General features: G+C 30.5%; 1 pseudogene; it reads left to right on the forward strand.

Moving 5' to 3' along the window:
* The first annotated feature begins 4,209 nt into the window (after nt 1-4,209).
* On the forward strand, nt 4,210-10,562 carry LOC142533868 (putative LRR receptor-like serine/threonine-protein kinase At1g07650; annotated as a pseudogene).
* The last annotated feature ends 5,860 nt before the right edge of the window (nt 10,563-16,422 follow it).

The raw sequence follows: 16,422 nt of genomic DNA on the forward strand, positions 1-16,422 counted from the left end.
TCATAATGTACGGCGTCCACACTAGCTCTGATATCATACCGTGTGAGGCCCTTAACTCATAATCGTTATTACAATGCAATTTGATTAGAGTTAATTAATTACAGCGAAAAACGAGTAAAATTTTTCTTTACAATGAGCCCAAAATGTGTCAACTATAATTATAATACTAAAAATAGTATATAATAAAGTCTCTCTAAACATATCAAATCAGAAAATATGTCCACACATAATCAAAATCAATTACATACAATCAACTCATATCCTCAGGACATGCCCCGGTACATAGATACATATATACACTGGGATAGACCACTCAACCTCAACTCAGATGTGACTCCCTCCAGAAGTACCATCTCCAGTCTCCTGATAACGTGGAGTACCTGCCATTGTCCACACACAAAGACAACAACAGCCCCCTTTGGGGATGAGCAAAAGCTCTGTATAGAACAACCATAATATATACAACATGTATCTACACAATGATATATGATATGCAATGTATGCATGTCGTGAAGATATCAGGTCAAACGCCCATCCACTGAGCAAGTATCGGAACCAATCGAATCCCTATCAAATCAATGATCGAGCTGGCACACCGGCCTCAGTCAAGTATAAGGGAATATCCATATGATAGCTTCAGCAAAGCGCCATCAAATTCCAAATCTCAACCAATCAATCATAAAGGTCACATATGACTATGTTTTTAAAGGCCACATAATGTCAAACATAGAATCGTGCTCACAAACCCCAGAATCAAAATCCAATGATATAAAGGTATCCAAGGATCATATCTCAACGTGCATGTCGTGTATCGATGTATGAATAAAATGATGTATGTTAACAAAATATTTATTTTATACATCGATCTACCAATCATGAATGTCATGTATGCCAAATCAACTGAACAAATAATGCATAGAGACACATATTTTCAGTCGACACAGATACATGTCGTATGTTACTCGGTCGCAACATATCTTATTTCTGATTATCCAAAATTGATATCTTCGATGTTGGATGAAATATGCACAATTTCATATATTTTTTTTTCAGTTTCTCATTCGATAATCCAAATATATCTACTAATTTATTTTCTATGATTCTTCAATGAGTAAGTCTCTTGTGAGACGGTCTCACGAATCTTTATCTGTGAAACGGGTAAACCCTACCGATATTCACAATAAAAAGTAATACTCTTAGCATAAAAAGTAATATTTTTTCATGAATGACCCAAATAATCTCACACAATACGACCTGTGAGACCGTCTCACATAAATTTTTGCCTTCTTCAATCTGTTAAACTAAGTGGAAGCAATTATCATTGATTATCATTTTAATATTCTTAGCACAAAGACTATCAGAATTCGAATTACAAAACTTGTCCAAAGAAGACCTCATTATTTAATTATTTAATGATTTAATATTATGTTATTCTAATTAATTTTACTACTTTGATTCTTTGTTTCACCACAAATCAAGTATTACGATAAAAATTCTCCATTAGCGCTAACTTCATAAAATTGCAATATTATTATATAACTGGTATTGAAGAATTCTTTTATTTTAACATATTATTAGATATTTATTAGATAGACGTTCTCATAAACATGAGTCTACACATAAAAAAAATCCACTTATGACATAAATTCTCAATTCAAGTAAGAAATCCAAGAACTCACCTCGAATACTCACTAGCTATGCCAAAAGTGAGTATTATGCTGCTGGTTTATTGTTTCTACAGTACTTAATAAAGTAAAGGAAGACGATGAGTCTCATCTAACTTTTCTCTGTTTATCTGCCACTTTTCGTAAAATAAATGACATATACAAAATAAAATGGAATAAATATGAGGTGGTGGCATTTGTTTTTTCCTCTTTGTGGCATTTGTTTTTTAGTCATTGTCCATGTTAAGTTAAGTATTACCTTTGTATTCTTTTTTCACTTGTTTTATCATTTTTTTTCGTTTTTTTTATTGTTTTCTCCATGCTTTTCTTTTTCTTCTTCGCGACATTCGTTTTTTTATATTATTTTCACCTTGTTTTTTCTTCTTTGTGGTAATTGTTTTTTAGTCATTGTCCATGTTAAGTTAATAGGATTTAATTCATTTTATTAGTTATCATTCAATTATATTTATGTTGACAGAAATTGATGTCTTGTGGTATTTATTTTTGGTTCATGTGTTTATATGTATATATATATATATATATATGAATAGATAATATAATTATCATTTATATATATACATGTAATACCAAGATGATAAATAAAGGCCTACATGTTAAGGAGATGCATGAATTTCAAAACATTCCTAGCAAGAAATCAAGAGTCTCTGCCCAAGAAGATCAAGAAAACCAAGATTTGCTTATCAAGATAGAGAAGAATATCAAGAAAATCAAGAATCCTATTTTGAGGGCAATTATCATCAAGAATCCGAAAATTCCATTGGAAAATTTTGAATTTTTAGAATGCATGAATTAAACGTGTACTGAAAATAAAAGGTCTATCAAATATAGAAACTTGGGCATGAAGGTTTCAAATCCCAGTTTTCAAGGGATGTAATTTTCGAAATGGCCCACAAATGATAGGTAAAGAGATTATGATCTATCCAAAATTCAAATATTGGATTACAATCTATCTTAAATTCAAACTTTAATTTAAAGTTTAAACGTGGGGATAATACGTGAGCTGGATAACATCTACACTCCTATAAAAAGGGCAGCACCCCCACTCGAAATCTCCCACCTCTCAAGATCTCAAATTTTTGAATTTTTGCTCTCTGATGTTTTTCGAAAATCCTCTCCCAAGTGCTATTGCAGTCATCGAAGTGTTGTTCACGTTCGAAAAATTATTTTCATCGTTAGAGTGCTCAAAATACAATATTCACCTTTCCAAATATGATTTCATATGTTTTGAATAACATATCCAGTATTCGACCAAATCAAACAGTTATTTCTTCGTATATATCATTCTCAATAAAACTGTTTAGATTATAGCCGAGAACAGCATACCTATGGTTTTTTGCCTATAAACAGGTCAAAAGAACCTCCAAACCTGATATTCACCGTTCATAAATTAGTTGACTTACTTTGAACATAATGGGAAAGCTTTTTTCTGATCCAATGGTTCAAAAAGTCTCAAAGAATTCTGCAAGGCGACCAATTGAAGTGCTATTGTGTTTTCTAAGTGCTGTTTGCATGAATTTTATGTGGTTTTCGAATTCTTCAAGCAATAATAAGTTAAGTGGGTTTTTGTATACAATTTGGCACACTTGCTGGTTTAATTAAGCTTATGTTTTAAAATAGTTTGTATATGAATTGTTTCTGTTTTCGAAAGTTTCGTTTGAGCATGAGTAATTTATTTTGTGTTGTGTTGAAAGTACCTTATGTTTTGGTACTGTAAGTATTCAATTGGATATGGACGAGAATCTCAAATAAGATATGTTATGGCATTTACATAGTAGGATTGTATCCGTTATATGGTCTCGTCCTCTTAGAAGACCTCTTAGAAGAGTAAAAATTATGAACTGGTATCAATCAGTAAACCATGGAAGATAGAGGAATCTCAGTGCGTATGTCAAGATATGCTTACGTTATTTTTATGACAAGTAATATGAAATATGTTATGCATGGTATGAATGTTTCGAAAATCATGTATGTTTGGTATGTATATACTCGAACGGCCCCATTTGTTGAGTAACAATCATATCCTTCGTCCCTTAATATACCCTTCCCAAATAAGTGAGAAGAGAAAATCGAAGAACATGAACAAGATCAGTTTTGGAGATGGTAACAAGATGGATGAAGAAGTTTAATTAATTTTATGTTCTTTTAGATTTTATTTATTTAAAGTGGTAAAACACTTTCGCAGATTTTTATCATTTTAAGTATTTATTTTGTAAACACGATGTAGTTTTTATGATATTTATGATATAAACTGGTTTTGGTTTATATTTTACTACGAGACTTGTTGTTTGATGATTATCTGATTGTTGAACAACGTCGGTGTCGACATATAATGTCGCTTGCATCAAATCTATCTATACACACAACTAACAGCTAAATCATGATGTGCTTAAGTCAATGAATATCTAGAAACAGAATCAAGTTCTTATCTAAATGTCTTTGGGGACAAACAATGTAAACATCTTACAGCATCACTGAAGGTCCCACGCGTTGTTACGTTAATAATATAATACTAAACTTTCTGACTCATCTTGGTCGTATATAATGTCGCTTGCATGCATCCGATTTATGAGTTTTAGAGTAACAGGAGATGTCGACTGTTCTTGATCTCCTACTTTCTTTCAGGTACACACTGATCATTTTTCTGTGCTTGGGAGCAGTATTCATTTCAGGCCAGGGTAATAATCTCCCTGAGGAAGAAAGTAAGTTTCCCTTTCTGATATTTGAAGCACTTCTCTTTTTTTGATAGCCTCCTTATTTGAAGGTGCGTCGATTCATCTTTAATGATATGATCTTGCAGAGATTGCTCTTCTTGAAATAGCTGATCAACTGGGAAAAAAGGACTGGGACTTCAACCTTGATCCTTGTGATGGAAACTCGAATTGGACGACGCCACAAAGGGTTGATATGCCGTCGTACAATAATACTGTCATCTGTAATTGTTCATACCCTGATGGAGCATGCCATGTGCAAAATATGTAGGTTTTCCCGGCTGAAGGAAAGATTTTTTTTTTTCATTTTCTAACAGTGTTGTTCTGACTTTTGAACTTGAATAGTCACTTTTGACTGTTGAACTCTGTGCAAATCTCATAGAATGCGCTTTCTGATTGGTTGTTTGCTCGACAATCCTAGGATAATTATATTTTGCATCTACAGGAATACTTATTTCCTCGTGCGTGCAAATTGTATACCATAATTTTTGTGTAATACATAAAATCATTCACCTTGACATAGTCGTTTACTGAGATAGTCTCTGGTTCTTTCCTAACAGATTTCTTAAAGGACAGGATTTAGCTGGTGTCCTCCCTCCTTCCCTGGCAAAGCTACCCTATTTAAAGACAATGTATCTAGAATTTCAATGTTTATTATTCGACAAAACAATTAGATATTTGAATCGCTGATAAGGACTTCGTCTGATGGTTGCAGCGATCTTACTCGCAATTATCTCAGTGGAACTATCCCTCCAGAATGGGCATCTACCAAATTGGAATACATGTGTGATTCAACAAAGCTTAAATTTTCACACCCTCTGATGATATTTAATCTTCGTATTTTCATCAAGAGTGATGCTTCTGCAGGTCTGTCATTGTAAACCGCTTATCCGGCCCCATACCGAAATACTTGGGAAACATTACTACACTTGTATATATGTGAGAAACTTAATCTCATGACATACACAAGGATATTTTGTGTATCACATATAAGTTTAGTTTCATGTCCCTTTCTAGTTTTGAAGCCTATTGAGGTTCTTCAGGAGCCTGGAGAGCAACCAATTTAATGGGACCGTTCCGGCAGAGCTAGGGAAACTGATCAACTTGGCGAACCTGTGAGACATTTTATTTGAGATAGAAATTTGAATTATTTTTACACAGATGGTGGTATTACGCCTTTCTTATTTTTGGCTATTGCAGCATCCTAAGCGACAATAATCTAACTGGTGAGTTGCCGAAGGAGCTAAATAATCTAAAAAACTTGACAGAACTGTGAGTATTTTAGTTCAATTTCTGTGGAATGAAGAAATAATTATGTTGTATCTTTTTCAATTTATATATTTCATAATACAGTAGGCTAAGCAGCAATAGCTTCACTGGAGAAATACCTAGTTTTCAAAGTTGGACACAGCTCCAAAAGTTGTAAGTTCTGGCTAAACAGAAATATTTCATGATGCCAAATTTATAGACATTTTCTTAATCGATTGTATTGGTACAAGAGAGATGCAGGCCAGTGGTTTTGAAGGACCAATTCATTCTAGTATTTCAGTTTTGAAGAATTTGACTGAACTGTGAGTAAAAATCTTCTACGTATCTTTTACAATTCGGTATAGTTATATTTGTTATTTGTGCTTGTTCACTATGGAACATGAATTGTGATTATTACGATTATCTATGCAGAAGAATCAGTGACTTGAATGGAGCAGCTTCCAAGTTTCCATTGCTGAGAGATATGACAGGGATGAATAGATTGTGAGCACCAATAATTATGCCAAAACCATATGGAGATTTTGATAGCTTTCATTCCCGAGAAATATTAATTCAAAAGACATGTATTTTGGCCACAGGATTTTAAGGAGCTGCAATTTATCTGGGGAAATTCCTGGATACTTACAAAATATGTCAGCTTTGAAAGAATTGTAACCTTTCATCCTAGTTCGTATCTGATATCAGTCCATATGTTTTTATTTTGATCTCATTGTTACACTTTTCGCCATTAGTCACTTGCATAATTTCCTTTGTGCTTTTAGATAATTGACTCGATTCATCTAAAGATGTTCAGGGTCAAAAAATTGAAGTTACAGTTTTCGATATTATTGTTTCTCATGCCTTCTTCTAAAATTCTAGACTCCCCTTTCTGTCCTGTTACATTAACATTGGCTCATCTTTTTCGTTCATTATGAATTTCACATTAACATTAATAATGTAACTCCTGTAATTTTGATGGCAGGGATCTGAGTTTTAACAGCTTGACAGGAGAGATTCCAGATATTGAAGGCCTAGACAACCTACAAAACACGTAACTGAACACCGTGCCATCCATTCTTTCAAATTATAGGACATTTTGTTTCAAAATTTTGTTGTAACAAATCCAAGAAAGGGAAAGCATGGCATTTAGTTCTTGTAATTTTGATAGAAAAGCTGGGGCACTCCGAACTAAATTCATGGATGTCCAGTTTGCCATGGAATATGTGTTGCTTTCACTGGATCTTATCTGGCATATTTGTATTATCATTATTGATAGTTCTTCTTTAACATTTATGAAATAAATGTATAGATTATTAAGTAAGTTTGATTTGGTGTTACTGGTTAGGTATCTGACGCAAAACTTTCTTACGGGGTCAGTTCATGAGTGGATGAAGAACAGAGACACGAGATAGTAAGTTGAATTTGTGCTTTCTGATCCGTGTAATTGATATTTATCCGCATTCCGCATGGTCAAAAAATTGATTGAGATAAACAGTGGCATTCATTTTTGTCATGCTGGTTGCAGCCAGTTTGATCTTTCCTACAATAACTTCACGGAGACCTCTGTGCCCTCAACTTGTCGGGAAACTTTGTGAGCCATGTTCTCTTATACCTTTAAGATATCATTAAGTTTTCCTTATGCTTATTATATTTCCTTGTTCTAAAATAATCAGGAACTTGTTCAGAGGCTATGACGAAGGAAAAACCATGTAAGTTTTGATGTTTCATGTAGTTTTTCATAATAATCACTTGTAACTATTTTTTGACTCTATATATCCCAACTTCAGAGAGCTTGACAAATGCCTGAGAAGTTCTCCTTGTTCAAAGGGTAATAAACTCTCTCTCATGTTCCTAGTTAAAGTGATTGAATTTTACCCACATACTCTATCTGATAGTTGAATTCTTTTTCACAGATTGGTACTCGTTCCATGTTAATTGTGGTGGTGGTGGGATTAAGATTGGAGACACCTTTTTTGAAGGAGATGAAGAATCATCAGGTCCTGCGAAATTCGTCGGCTCTAGAGAAAACTGGGGAACAAGTAGTACAGGAGACTTTTGGGGCCGTAATCCAAGCATTAGTGACTACGTAGCAAAAAATACATCCGTTGTCAGAGTAAATGACTCAGAATTGTACATGACTGCTCGCCTTTCTCCTATATCTCTCACTTATTATGGACGTTGCTTAGCAAATGGAAACTACACTGTTAAACTTCACTTTGCAGAAATAGTTTTCAGGGATAACCGTTCATTTCAAAGTCTAGGTAGAAGGATGTTTGATGTGTATATTCAGGTGCTGCCTGAATAAATTGCGGACTTCGGTTTTTTTGTTTTTTTTTTTTTAAGGTGATTTTGGCTCAATTCTGTAATTTGGTGCAGGGTGAACAAAAAATGAAGGATTTTGATATTGAGAAAGAGGCAAATGGAGTTGACAAAAACCGTGATACAAACATTTAAGACGACGATAATAAATAAAACTCTGGAGATAAGATTTCATTATGCTGGGAAGGGATCAACAGCTGTACCAAATCGGGGAACTTATGGCCCTATGATATCTGCTATTTCAGTGGAATCTGGTACTTTCTAGCATGTGAATTTTCTAGTACAAAGAAGAAACTACAAGGTTTCAGTATGTTTCATTCTGTATTCCTGTGATGTAGATTTCAAGCCCCCATCTAATGAAAGAAAAAAGATATTAATCGGAATCGGAGCAGCCCTTGTAGCCTTGTTTCTCATTCTCGCAATTATCTGTTTCTTTTGGCGGAAACGCCGTAGCGACGAGATCTCAAGGGAACAAGGTCATGTGACTACCTCTGTTAAATCTTTCTTACAGTATGTTTGGATGGAGATGCCAAACTTACAAGGTTTTTAATGCTAAACATCTCAAACCTTCTCTTTTGCAGAGCTAAGAGGATTAGATTTGCGTACTGGTTTCTTTACTTTTAGGCAAATCAAAGCTGCCACCAACAACTTCAATTCTGAAAACAAAATTGGGGAAGGTGGTTTTGGATCTGTCTACAAGGTATGTGATGTCAAAAGTTTGATTGAAGGTGGAACATATAGGTTAGATAATCTAACTCTCAACTTCAGGGTACGTTATTGGATGGTACAGTAATTGCTGTGAAGCAGCTTTCTTCCAAATCAAAGCAAGGGAACCTCGAATTTGTAAATGAAGTGGGGATAATATCTGGTTTACAGCATCCAAATCTTGTCAAACTGTATGGATGCTGCATTGAAGGAAACCAATTACTACTAGTGTACGAATACATGGAGAACAACAGCCTTGCTCGTGCTCTATACGGTAAAGGAAGTCTTCAAAATGTTGATACTTGATACCGTGGCTGATCAGGAATTTAGGAGATGGAGGGCAAGGTGGAGCTAGCTCAAATAAAGTTTAGGCGGTGAAGTTCCACTAGGAAAATCACACATTAATTTCATTTTTTTCGATCCAGCTGGGACAGTCGCCTACCTTGCCCACCGCTAGAACCATTCCTGACTTACCATGTATCTTTTGATGGAAGCATGTAATAATCGCGTCTATCTTATCAAGTATAGGACCAGAAGAATGGCAATTGGATATGGATTGGTCAACCAGACGAAAAATATGCAGTTGGCATAGCAAAATGCTTGGTTTTTTTGCATGAAGAATCAACTTTGAAAATCGTCCATAGAGATATCAAAGCGAACAACATTCTTCTGGACAAAGATCTAAATCCGAAAATTTCAGATTTTGGATTAGCTAAACTTGAAGAAGATGATAACACTCACATCATCACTAGAGTCGCTGGAACCATGTGAGTTTCTTTCCTTTTGTTTGTGCCGATGTTAGTTTTTTCTATTTTTTGGTAATTAATCTGTATCTGTTACTAACCTACAACCTGAAAAGTATATATTCTTTTCCTTGGAACAGAAACTTAGCATGAATGTAAAGTACCTTTCCCTTCAAAAACTTCACATCTGAAATTCTGAATATAATTCAATGTAGATGACTTTATCCTATTCCACATAATTAAACTTGTACATTTTTATTTGGTTACCAAAGGAAATGCTTTGCATCCACGATGTAGAAGATATAAGTAGTCACTGCTAACATTATCTATAATTCTTGGTACAACAGCAAATACCTGTTTTTTTCCATTTGCAGCGGAAAGCAGATGTATACAAAGCAGATGTATACAGTTTCGGTATCGTTGCATTGGAAATTGTTGCTGGAATGAACAATACCAGATTTCGTCCCAGTGATGGTTACTTTTGTCTTCTTGACTGGGTAAGAACAAATCATGTGTTCTAAGAATGGAAAGTTTGAACATGTTTCACGAATGCTTATGCTACTTCTTGCATCTGTCAGGCTCTTGTTCTACAGGAAAGAGGAAAACTTATGGAGTTAGTGGATCCAAGATTGCTTCCATACATTGATGTGGAAGAAGCAGAGAAGATGATCAGGATCGCACTCTTGTGCACTAGTCCATCTCCAGCTCTCAGGCCTACAATGTCTGAGGTAGTTAGCATGTTACAAGGTTATATCAGTATTCAGGAGTTTAACATGGATCCATCCATCTATAGTAGTGAATTGAAGCTTTACGAACTCAGAGAAAAGTACGAGTACATCGATTCAAGCGAAACTGTGACCCTTGTTCATTCAAATTAGATTGAAGAAAACGCCAGTCCCAGAAAGTCTGTCTCTGATCTTCATTCACAGAATTGAACTAAGAAGGGACGGCTCGCAAATATGGGTTCACTAGATATTTTTTGCGGCAGTTTTCTTGTTTGATTTAGACTTCAGAAATGCAACACTTTGATTTTTTTTCTTTCTTGCCATATGACATGTACATTTAAAATAATTGCATCATCGAAAACCACGTGGAAAAATAATGTGACAAATGAAATTATTGAATGAATAAAGAACCAAAATTTTATGTTGGTCTGTCTGGATGTACCATATTTATGTCTTATATAATCATCTTATGAAAAAGCGTAGTCTTTTATGATCTTTTTTACTTATTAGCATAAAAGCACGTGCATCCGCACGTAAACCCATATTCTATATAACTAAAAAATAAATTAATAATAAAAATATTTTAATCTTCGCATGACATGATCCGATCCATCAAACAATATTTCGTTCGAAAAAAGATAGATCAAATCAAATTATAAGAATTTGAAACAATGATTTATCAGATTAAGTACTAAATTGAACTAATATAACAATACAAATACAATGATATGAAAGGATTTGAATTGATTAATCAATATAAGAGTGTAAATAGAATTATATGAATATATTTTAATTAATTTAAGCAATATAAGAGTGGAATAAAACATTTTAGTATATGATGTTGATATTTATCTACTCATTATATCAATTAATTGATAAATATGTTCTTAAAATGTAAAAATTACATCTTGAAAATCTAAAATAGTATTTACTTATAATTTTGGAATAATTAAGAATATGTGATGATATGAATCTGGTCGGGCATGACGTGCTAATGGTTGTAAGAAGATTCAAGGATGCATTGCATGGCCTCATGAGCGATCGAGACGAGCTTGCAAGCAAGGTTCCAAGCCTTGAAGGAGTCGTGATGCATGGGATGCATGGGAATGAGCTTGAAAGCTGCATGGGATGCATGGGAGTGAGCTTGAAGGCCAAACGAATACCATTAAAAAACGACCGAGTCTACACGGACCTGTACACGGGATCGGTGTCAGTCATCCGCGAAGATGAAAATTACCGAGCCTACACGGACCCCACTCCGTGTCCTTTGATTTGCTTGGCGGATTTTTTTCTTATTTTATGCATTAGATAATTTAGGAAGTTATCTTTTCATATCATTTGATTTTTGTAACAATATATGGACGAATTTTATCATTGTAGAACAATTATTCATTGAGTTTAATTATATTGATAGAGTTTTTCTCTCAATTTCAAAGCTTGGCTTTGTATACACCTTTGTGTGTTTCTCATTTTCAATTCAAATCGTTTTATTTAATTTAAAAGTAATAATGATTATTTTAATTTTTTAAAATTTTCATTTGTCAATATTTAATTTAGAATTTATTTGAATGACTCTTCATTCAAAGTACTCAGATACTTTATCATGGGTCCTTCATATATATAATTTTTTGAAGTTTTTTTTAAAAATCTAATTATATTAAAATTTATTTTTAATAATTCATTGAATATATTCAAATGATAGTGAAATAGAATAATAAATAACGTAATTAATTTAATTTAGAATTTAAACGAAAGTCCAAGAAAATTATTAAAATGAAAAAAATAATTGATATTAATATTAAGCAAATTTAATAGTATGTTTTTTAAAATATAAATATAATTCAACTTTATTTCTCACGCTTATTTACAACAATTAGAAAAATTTTCTATCATCCACACATTTATATGTATATATATATAATGAAATAATTTTTTTAAATGAAATATGACTTAATTAACTATTATTAGAATGAAAGAAAGACAAGAGAAGAAAGTCAAAATCACAAAATTATAACCATAAAATGTGGTTAATTAATATTAATTATTAATTAATAGACTAAATGTGAAATTACCATTTATGTTACCTAATAATGAAAATAAGTAACCATGTGAAGGGTAATAATGTCCGTTCACAATGAAAAAACTTTTCTATTATCTACACTTTTATAGGTACTAGCAAAAAAGCACGTGCATCCGCACGTGAACTCATATTTTAAATAACTAAAAAATAAATTAATAGTAAAAATATTTTTAATCTTTGCATAACGTGATCAAATCGATCAAACAACATTTCGTTCGGAAAAAGATAGATCGAAACAAATTATAAGAATTTGGAATAATGATCAATCAGATTAAGTACTAAATTGAACTAAAATAACAATACAAATACAATGATGTGAAATGATTTGAATTGATTAAGCAATACAAGAGTGTAAATAGAATTATATGAATATATTTTAATTAATTAAGCAATATAAGAGTGGAAGAAAATATTTTAGTATATGATGTTGATATTTATCTACTCATTACATCAATTAATTGATAAATATGTTCCTAAAATGTAAAAATTACATCTTGAAAATCTAAAATAATACTTACTTATAATTTGGAATAATTAAGAACATGTGACAACAATTTTTCATTTTAAGTTTTATTACAAGAGTATTACTTTTTATTGTGAATATCGGTAAGGTCGACTGATCTCACATATAAAAATTCGCGAAACCTTCTCACAAGAGACTTACTCTACACCAACATAACTTCCAATTTAGTTATGTTAACATTATACTAAAAATTATTTGTAGGAATATCTTGCTCTTACTCTTTTTTTACTCATTTGTGTCATTTTTTAAAACAATTTCATAATAATTTTATCTATGTACCATTTGACTCTACTTTTTTTATACATATAATAGATGCCGTCATTGATTTTTTTTTTTTAGAAAAATAAGCTGAAAACGTATCAATTGTGATAACATTTGTGAATAAGCTCAATTTTTATTTTTATTTTCAAATTAAGTGTTTATTGATTTTTTTTACTTAATGTGTGCTTACCTTTTTGTCAATATAATTGTCATTATATACTTGTATATAAATAACTCTACAAATACAAATAAAATGTCATGGCATTATTGTTATGATTGAGTACTATTTGATAATGTATAAATACGAGGAAGACTTAAATAAAATAGAATCTATGAGAGTAATTAAAACAATTAATCATTCAATTAATTTTATTTATTATCAAAATTAGTGGGAAAAAACTAATGAAAAAATTGATTGATTTTCTACATATTTCTTTCTCATTTTAGCAATTGTACAACAATATTTTTCTAGTATCATATCATCCGATGTATCATGTATGTGGATGAACGATTCATTTGTTCACACTTTTATAGGTACTTCTTATTCAAATTTATTAATTTTTTTATTAATATTATTCAAATTCACAATTAAATTTAGATTTACAATATATTATATTTGTTCATGCATTTAGAAATTAATAGTTTGACAAAATAAATTTAAAATTTTGATTAAATATAATTTTATTTTCAATTCAAATTGTTTTATTTAATTTAAAATTAATAATGATCATTTTAATTTTTATTTTTTCATTTGTCAATATTTAATTTACAATTTATTTGAATGACTCTTCGTTCAAAGCACTCAAATATTTTATCATGATTCCTTCATATATATAATTTTTTGAAGTTTTTTTTAAATCTAATTATATTAAAATTTATTTTTAATAATTCATTGAATGAATTCAAATGATAGTGAAATAGAACAATAAATAACATAATTAATTTAATTTAGAATTTAAATGAAAGTTCCAAGAAATTTATTAAAATGAAAAAAATAATTGATATTAATATTGAGTAAATTTAATAGTATGATTTTTAAAAAAATAGCTCAAACATTTAAAAACATGTAGATGATTTATTTGCTACATATAAATTAAAATATGAATATAACTCAATTTTATTTACAACAATTAGAAAAATTTTCTATCATACACACATTTATATGTATATATATAATGAAATAAATTTTTTAAATGAAATATGACTTAATTAAATATTATTAGAATGAAAGAAAGATAAGGGAAAAAAGTCAAAATAACAAAATCATAACCATAAAATGTGGTTAATTAGTATTAATTATTAATTAATAGACTAAATGTGAAACTACCACTTATCTTACTTATTAATGAAAATAAGTAAGCATGTAAATGATAATTATGTCCTTTCACAATTGGAAAAGAAGCTATTAACAGAAAATTTGAATTCGTTTTCACTATATATTTATATTTTAAGGTTTGTTTTTCTTATTATCGTCTGAAAAATAAAATCATGTACATTACTGATGAATTCTATATATATTGGACATTAAAAAGTTACTAAATTTGAATTAGAATAAAATATAATTACTTAAGTATAATAATATTTTCCAATTCAATTGATTATTATTAAAAGGTTGTCAATACATTAGATTTATATTATACCTAACTTTTTCAAATTTTTCCTCTTTTTTGTTAATTAAAAACAATAAAAAAACTAATGAAAGAATTGATTGATATTCTACGTATTTCTTTCTCATTTTAGCAACTGTACAACATATTTTTCTAGTATCATTTCATCCAATGTATGTGGATGAACGATTCTTCGTCCACACTTTTATATGTACTTCTGATTCAAATTTATTAACTTTTTTGATTAATATTATTTAAATTCACAATTAAATTTAGTTTTATAAAATATTATATTTGTTCATGCATTTAGAAATTAATAGTTTGACAAAATAAATTTAAAATTTTGATTAAATATAATTTTATTTTCAATTCAATTCGTTTTATTTAGTTTAAAAATAATATTGATTATTTTAATTTTTTTTGTTTTTTCATTTATCAATATTAAATTTAGAACGAAAATTATTAAAATGAAAAAAATAATTGATATTAATATTAAGTAAATTTAATAGTATGTTTATTTAAAATTAGCTCAAACATTTAAAAACATGGAGAAGAAAGTCAAAAGCACAAAATAATAACCATAAATATGGTTAATTAGTATTAATTATTAATTAATGGACTAAATGTGAAATTACCACATATGTTACCTAATAATGAAAATAAGTAAACATGTGAAGGGTAATAATGTCCGTTCACAATGAGAAAACTTTTCTACTATCCACACTTTTATAGGTATATAGATATAGGTATATAGATATAGATAATCATTTTAGTCCGATTAAATAAAATGTTCATTCAACTTTTAAAAACTGTCAATTGCCATTTTTTTTCAAATTATAATATCTCACGCATTAAATCATTATGAAACATAAAACTTAAAAATAGTTATCTGAAATAGACCAAACCAAAATCCATTGTATGGCTTGGCTTGGTTTGGCTTGGCTTGGCTATAAAATTTTAATAGTTTTGTTTGATTTGTTTTGAAATTTTGTAAAATCCATATAATATAGTTTGGTTCGAATTTTATCCCAAATCGATTCAAACTCTAATTGAACACTCTATTCATATTGCACTGAATTTCTCATATAGTGAATTTTACGGTTTTCCATGTAACTTTGTGTGTCTCTTTCATCATAATTGTATCAAATTATTTTTCTTTTAATTTTTTTTAATAAAAAATGTTATTTTTCTTTGAAGCTTGTGGTGCAACAAGAAGTCATATATCCAAGTTGCTGCATACAAATGAATCCATCTGAACTGATTTTCATACGGTTCTTTTGTGAATAGCCCCTATTGAATTTTGTGCTTCTAATGACAAATTCCACCTGTTTTGCATAAAATAATTATGTCATTTATATTTATGTCTATGTGATTTTAGTTTTTTATGCAATCAAATTTCAATTTAATCCGTCTTCTTTATAATTTTGCAATTTTTTTTCAGACGTGACGATGATGTGGCGCCAAAACAGTGTTGACTCTTATATCAATACTTTTAATGGAAAAGAATTAAATTGAGTTAAAAGATATAGAATTAAGACTCGCTTTTGGCGACATAAATTCTAACAAGTGTAAAAGTTGCAATTTTTGCCATATAAAAATGTAGAACAAGATTCCATGGATTTGACAACTGCTTAAGTTTACATAGTTTGCAATTTTTTTGCTGCCATAGTTTGTTAGACTACAAAGTATAATTTTCCGGGTAAAATGCAAGAATACCTATCATGTTATGTTGCCCTGGATTTATAACTTATCTGACATCAAAATCTCAAATTCAAGACAAAATATCGAGTTTCGAAACTCAATTATAACAAATGTTTC

This window comes from Primulina tabacum, chromosome 2 (genome assembly GCF_025594145.1).
Source record: "Primulina tabacum isolate GXHZ01 chromosome 2, ASM2559414v2, whole genome shotgun sequence".
Taxonomy (NCBI): domain Eukaryota; kingdom Viridiplantae; phylum Streptophyta; class Magnoliopsida; order Lamiales; family Gesneriaceae; genus Primulina; species Primulina tabacum.